The sequence below is a fragment of the Erythrolamprus reginae genome, chromosome 4 (assembly GCF_031021105.1).
Source record: "Erythrolamprus reginae isolate rEryReg1 chromosome 4, rEryReg1.hap1, whole genome shotgun sequence".
NCBI classification, from domain to species: domain Eukaryota; kingdom Metazoa; phylum Chordata; class Lepidosauria; order Squamata; family Dipsadidae; genus Erythrolamprus; species Erythrolamprus reginae.
Genome location: NC_091953.1, coordinates 116,165,007 through 116,172,689, shown reverse-complemented (window position 1 = coordinate 116,172,689; position 7,683 = coordinate 116,165,007). Strand labels below are relative to the sequence as shown.

The window sequence follows — 7,683 nt, the reverse complement described above, 5'->3', positions numbered from 1 at the left end:
TGTTTATTAGACTAATAAAAATGGCTTCCGTATTGACTTAAATCCAATCTAAGATACTTTTTTTCAGAGAATGAACTTTTTTTGTTTAGCACACACTCCAAATAATTTAATTTTCCCTTCTTTTATGGAAGATTTTTTTTTCATATTCTCCAATGAGAAAAAATAATAATTCCAATGGCTTTTTCAATACACAAGCTAGTTCACTATTCTTTGGAGAAATATGTTTAGTATTGCTTAATGTTTTTCTTTTAAAAGTATACTGAAAAAAATAAATTTTAAATCCACATTTAACATTTGTTTGGGTCTATTCAGTATCACATTGCAAAATTGTGGACATTTTCAATATTGCCATCCAATATGAAGAAAGATCCAATTTGTTTGTTCCATTTCCATCCATTTGATTAAAGAACAGAATGACCTGGAAGGGACATTGGAGGTCTTCTAGTCTAGCCTCCACCATCGTCATTATTATAGATGATGAATTGTCTGTTTGCAATCCTCACTATCAATAAAACATCTTCTATCATTTTTCTAACAGTAACCATCAAATTAAATCTTAATTACAGTCACAGATTAGCATAAATTCTAACCATATATTTTAGAGTTTTCATCTATTGATACTCATTGTTGCCTATCAAGTGTTATGTTTAAAACCCTGCTGTTCTGTTCGGGTCGTATGTGACCCGGTGCCAAGTTTGAGTCCCTGTAAAATATTTTCCCTGCATATCTGAAACTTGAAATTTCATGACTTTTCATCATTTCAGGGGTTCTCTCTATGAGAATTTTTTTGAGGAGGTGGGGGGTTTCTTTCTTGCTGAAAAACAAAAAGTCACACTTGTTGTGTTCCCGGGTCACCCTGACCCGGACCGAAAACTCTTCATTTGAAGTGCTTATGTTTGGTCAATTTGAATACTTTTTTTCACTTGGAAAGTAGTCTGAAAATTTCTGCACACAATGATATGAAAATCGAAATGAAAAAAGTAATTCTTATTGGTTTATTTTGCTGATAGATTGCCGCCCCCCCCCCCCATTTTTGTGAAATATTTTTCAATTTATGGATAGTTTTGCTTGCATACTTGAATTTGGTCTTTTTGAATACTTTTTTCACTTGGAAAGTAGTCTGAACATTTCTGCACACAATGATATGAAAATTGAACTGAAACAATTGAGGCTTATATTTTTATTTTTATCAAAAAGCCCCTCCCCCCATGTTTTCTGAATTTTTTGTCAATTTATATTATTTTAGGCTACAAATCTCTAAGGAATATTCCCCCAAAAGTTTTGATATACTAAATTGAACAATCCTGAACATAAGAAAAATATAAATGAACTGAAAAAACCTTAGTAAAATAGAATGCATTTTGCAAGCAAAATTATCCATAAACCTAAAAATAATTCACAAAAACCGGGGGGGGAGGCACATTTATGTGCAAAATAAACCAATAAGGATTACTTTTTTCAGTTCAATTTTCATTCCATTGTGTGCAGAAATGTTCAAACTTGTTTCCAGGTGAAAAAAGCTTTCAAAAAGACCAAATATAAGTACCTAAAATGATCAATTTGCAGTCCGGGTCAAATAGACCCGGGAACATAAGATTAAGGAGTTTTCTCCAACTGAATTTAAATTATATATTCATTTAATAAAATGGACTTTGACTTGTTCAAGTTCTGAATGATATTCACCAGAAATAAATATATATTTTAAACCCTAATAAATAATCTGAATGCTGCTGATGGGTTGTTTTTTTAACGCAGTCCAATCTTTTGGTGTTCCTTTTGAATTTATAGGTTATTGAAAGCAGTGAGCTGATTACCTATTGTAATCTCTAAGAATTTCATATTTGTCTGACTAATAATTAAGTGTTGTAATTTATATGAATCACTGTCCCTCCATTGAACAAATGTCTTTGTATTTATCTTTCATGAAGATAAATATTTCAAAATCAAAGCAAGAAAGGATACATCTGGCCTAGTTCTTTTTTTTTTTCCCCTTTCAATTTTTCCCATGCTTTTAGAACTCTGGTTATTACTGAATAATTCCTTAAAATTTGTATTGCTCTATTTGTAATGGGCTGAAATATCTGTGGAAGTATCTGAGGAATAGCTGGATGCTTCCATATAAGCAATTTATCTGTAAAATAAGACTTTCAATTAAGGGACTAGCTTGGCAATGCTGTGTAAAACAATCACAACCAGGCTGCCTTTCATTGAGGATCTCCATACTGCATGAAAAAGGGCTGAGAAAATATCTACAGACACCTCAAATCCTGGACACAATCTGTTTCATTTCATTCATTTCATTTCATTTTATTGGATTTGTATGCCGCCCCTCTCCGTAGACTCGGGGCGGCTAACAACAGTAATAAAAACAACGTGCGACAATCCAATACTAAAAACTAAAAACCCTTAATTTCAAACCAATCATACATACAAACGTACCATACATAAATTGTGGAAGCCGCGGGGGAAAGAATATCTTAATTCCCCCATGCCTGACGACACAAGTGGGTTTTAAGAAGCTTGCGAAAGGCAAGAAGGGTGGGAGCTATTCTAATCTCTGGGGGGAGTTGGTTCCAGAGGGCCGGGGCCGCCACAGAGAAGGCTCTTCCCCTGGGTCCCGCCAAATGACATTGTTTGGTCGACAGGACCCGGAGAAGGCCAACTCTGTGGGACCTAATTGGTCGCTGGGATTCGTGCGGCAGAAGGCGGTCCCGGAGATAACCTGTTTCAACTTCTCCCCTCAGGATATAGAGCATTACATGCCAAAACTAATGGAATGGAATCAGTGATGGGCTCCACCCGGTACAGATGGAATCGGCGATCTGTTAGCAGTTTTTGATGGGTTCCAGAAGCCAGCCCAGTCGTGTGCATGCCCCACTTGTGTGTGTGCACAACTGCATGACATTTTGTTTCTGCGCATACACCCAAAGAGAAATGTCATGCAAGGACGTTTGCGCGGGTGAGATTTCAACAATTTTTGCCCTCAAAAATTGCTGAAATCGCACCTGTGCGAACATCTTCGCATGAGATATCACTTCGGCCACGTACACAAAAGCGAAGTCTCACATGGGCGGCCCACAGACATGTCAGGCATTGTTCTGTCGGGCTCTCTGGTAGAATCCTCCCCAAAAATTCACAGGTACAAATTTCAGACACACACACGTTTGAAAATTCAAAACAATGTTCTTTATAATGAAAATTCAATTAAACCAAGCCCTCTTTTGGTATAGCAAAGAGCACTCGTCTCCAAACAAACTGGTAATTTGTACAAGTCCCTTATCAGTTCTGTGATACTTAGCTTGCAGCTGTGAGTCAATTCACAGTCCTTCTTCTTTCACAAAGTGAAACACACTTTGCTTTGGTTTAGTTTCAAAGCGGGGAAAAATCAGCACACAAAAGGTCAAAGTCAGTAAAGCAGTCACGAAACACAACGATCAGATAATCCTCCACAATGGCCAAACCCACAGGCTGCTATTTATAGCAGCCTCACTAATTACCACAGCCCCACCCAACCACAGGTGGCCTCATTTTCTTTGATAATAATCTCTCAGTTGTTGTTGCCTATGCATCGCTCTCCGCATGCGTGGCTGTATCATTAACTCTTGTTCTGAATCCAAGGAGGAGCTAGATAATTGATCTCCTTCTGAGCTGTCTGCCCCACTCTCCTCCTCCGTCACTCATGTCTTCTTGGTCAGAGGAGCCTTCATCAGCAGATTCCACCGGGGGCAAAACAGGCCTGCAGCATGTGGATGTCTCCCCCACATCCACAGTCCCGTATTGGTGGGAAAAAGTAAGTGGAGCCCTTCACTGAATGGAATGGAATGGAGAGGAGGGGAGGGGAGCAGAGCAGAATGGAACGGAACGGAACGGAACAGAAAAGAACATAACTTTTATTGAGCAAGTATGATTGGACACACATGAATTTGTTTATTTATATTTATACCCATGTTTCTTTAAAAAGAGGACCCAGTTTTATTTTCTTTTGGGCTCTGAAATAAGCACTAAGGCTTATTTTATGGGATGTCTTATTTCCCCCCCCCCCATGTATGGGAGGCCCACTTCTGCTTGTTTATGGTGGGGCAGGAGGGCATGTGGTGTGTCAGTGCTGCTGCCATGAGGCAGGGGATGGAAGTGTCCCATGCACCCCACACTGGCTTACCTCAGGGCCCCCACATCCAAACCACCCCCACTCCAACACCTGTCTTGCCTCATGATGGTGGCTCTGGCAACCTTGTCCAGCAGGACCCCACAAAGCTGTTGGCTCACTTCTGCTTACTCACGGCCACAACAGAGTAGAAGGCTGAGTGACATTCCAGTGCTGCGGCCATGAGACAATTTTCGAGGCATGGGTGGCCTGGCTGTGGGGGCTCTGAGGCAAGCCTGTGCAGGATGCATGGGGCAGCTCCATCCCCCCTTGCCTCACCTCGTGTTGGTAGTATCAGAGCAACCAGATGGAATGTGTGGACCAGTGGCTGTGCAGGCACTTAGGTAGGGCTTACTTTGGGGTTAGGGCTTATATTATGCACATGCGTAAAAACATGTTAAGATTTACTTTGGGGATAGGTTTTATTTTGTGGGAAACAGGGTACTAAATATAAAATGTATACTAGTTGGAAGAAAAAAAGAAAGAAAGAAAGAAAGAAAGAAAGAAAGAAAGAAAGAAAGAAAATTTGTACTAGATTGTTGGCATGTCTCGGTTTAGCTAAGGTATGAGACCTTCGACATACACCGAGCAGAGAATTTTAACAGAGCGTGGATGTGTGATAAAGCCAAGACACAAACTTAGTTAAATAAGTATTATTTACATATAAACAAAATATAAACAATCCAGAATAAGCACGTAGCGAATACAGAATAATAAGCACTGAGCAATCACAAGATAGAAGCAGAAAGCAAAATACAATATAGATAATAAGCACGAAGCTTATACAAGCACGAAGCTTAAACACAACTCCCCCTTCTCAGGCAAAAGTAAAAAGGAAGTGACTGAGCAACATAATGAGCTTTTATAGCTTCAATGAGGAAGTGACGAAACAGCCTTGAATATTAACTCTTCAAGTTAACTCTTTGAGTGCACATTAACTCTTAACAAGTTTGGTACAAGTGTACAATATGCAGTTTACATTGGCAATCCCTAACAACCATGTACCCTGTACTAACAGATGGCAATAGTTTTTTCCCTTGTGCCATCACTCTGCTGAACATTTAATTCCGACTGCACTGTTTCATTTCTCAACTTTTCTCATCCTCTCATCTTTCCTACTATCTTCTCCTATTGGTTTCTTATGATTTATCAAGTGTTGTTTATTACAATCTATGACCTATTACTTGTTGCTTGCATATACACTGAGACCTTATGCACTGGAGACAAATTCCTTGTGTGTCCAATCACATTTGACCAAACAAGAATTTGATGATTCCATCCTATGATTCTAAAATTGGTACTGGCAATCTACTTCAGATTTAAACTTGAATAAAGGGTAGCTGTCTCCACATTCCTTTATAAGTGAAAAGATCTCTTTATCATATTTTCACAGCCTGTACAGTTTTAGTATTCAGAAAATCCAGCTTCAGAAAGGTACCATATAACTTGATGTTAACATACTTGACATGTTTGTTAAGTAGTTGCTTGTATTTTATTTGTTTTATGCAGCATGCAACATGTCTTTGTGTTGTGAAGAACATTCAAAGCACTAATAAAAGTTAAAAATAGAATATAAGAAATCAAAAGCATAGACTATGGTTTCTACTAAATAGAGCTTTCATCTTTACAGATTGGGATCAAATAGCTGTGTTTTCCTTTTTAGAAAGTGTTATTTGCTTTTTTCTCATTTGCAGTGCATTCTTTAGAAAATCATCTCTCCAGGCATTAGGTTTTATTTCCCTAAATAATTTTCCTGCATTCATTACCAGTTTGCTCTTCTTCCCACTGGGCCAATGATGCAACTACTGTATATCTTTTAATGTTTGCCTTAATCATTGCTAATTTCATCTAGGTGAGTGAGATAGATATTGTTTTCTATAGGTGTCCCTCATATTCTATAATGTCCACAGAGCTTCAATATTTGGAATAGCACACATTGTTATGAAAAAAATCTCATCATGCAATTCACAAATAATTTTATGATGATAGATTCCTTAGCGTGTAAGAAAAGACTGTACATGGCATGACATAAAATTTTTATTATTATTATTATTATTATTATTATTATTATTATTATTATTATTATGTCAGTACAACACTGCAAACGAGATCACTATGCTGGATTTTGTATTTCATCACCAGTCGGGCGCTTCCCAAGCACCTAGGACTGCGCGATGTAGCGGCGAATTATGTTTACCGATCCCAGTAAAGCGGACTTTTGCAATTGACAGATGGCGATTTTGTCAATTCCGATGGTTTTCAAATGTCCGCTGAGATCCTTTGGTACTGCGCCCAGCGTGCCAAATACCACTGGGACTACTTTCACTGGCTTATGCCAGAGTCGTTGTAGCTCAATTTTTAGATCTTTGCATTTCACTAATTTCTCTAGCTGCTTCTCCTCAATTCTGCTGTCTCCTGGGATTGCAATGTCGATGATCCATACTTTCTTTTTCTCCACGATCACAATGTCTGGTGTGTTATGCTTCAGAATTCGGTCAGTCTGAAGTCGGAAGTCCCACAGTAGTTTTGCTTGCTCATTTTCGACCACTTTTTCGGGCTTTTGATCCCACCAGTTCTTTGCCACTGGTAAATGGTAGTTACGGCACAAGTTCCAGTGGATCATCTGTGCCACAGCATCATGTCTATGCTTGTAGTCAGTCTGTGCGATCTTTTTGCAGCAGCTGAGTATGTGGTTGATTGTTTCATCTGTTTCTTTACAGAGTCTGGACTTTGGATCGTCTGTTGATTTTTCAATTCTGGCTTTGAGAGCATTTGTTCTAATGGCCTGTTCTTGTGCTGCCAGTATTAGTCCTTCTGTCTCCTTTTTGAGTGTTCCACTTGTAATCATCATCATCATCATCATCATCATCATCATCATCATTTATTAATTAACTCCATGGGCACATCGGGAAGGTTCCCTTTTGCCCCCAAAGAGCTGGAGGGTCCTTTTAATGCTTTCTTTTTTTCCAACTAAGAAAGCATTAAAAGGACCCAACCCCCTTTTATTATATAAAGAGGCATGATGATGATGATGATGATGATGATAATAATAATAATAATAATAATAATAATAATAATAATAATAATAAATTTTAAAAAGGAGGTTCCACCGAGATTTGAACCCGGATCATTGGATTCAAAGTCCAGAGTGCTAACCATTACACTATAGAACCAATGATGCTTCTGCCCTCTCTTCTAAGCAAACAAAGGGAGGTCCTTTCAGCAAAAGGATCTGGGAAATCCCACAATGGGATTCCAGGGGCGGAGCTTTGACATCACAGAGTATTCGGGTTCAGTGAACTCACCCGAAATTCACGGCAAGTTCGGCTGAACTCGCCGAACCCGAACACCGTTGGGTTCGCCCATCACTAATCTTCAATTAGCAAAGTTGAGTAATGGACTCCCACCTCTGGCACCTGACTTTAGGATAAGATATGAAGGCCAATAACATTTTGAAAGCAGGTGATACAATGCCCAGCTTACAAATGGAGATGTCAACATTATCATCATTGAGTTGTCTTCGGAAAATTTGCCATCAA

General features: G+C 38.7%; 1 non-coding gene across 1 annotated transcript; it reads right to left on the bottom strand.

Annotated features, from left to right (window-relative positions):
- Window positions 1-7,245: 7,245 nt before the first annotated feature.
- Window positions 7,246-7,317, bottom strand: TRNAQ-UUG (transfer RNA glutamine (anticodon UUG)). Its single transcript has one exon. It is a non-coding gene; the product is annotated as a tRNA-Gln (tRNA).
- Between the last annotated feature and the right edge of the window lie 366 nt (window positions 7,318-7,683).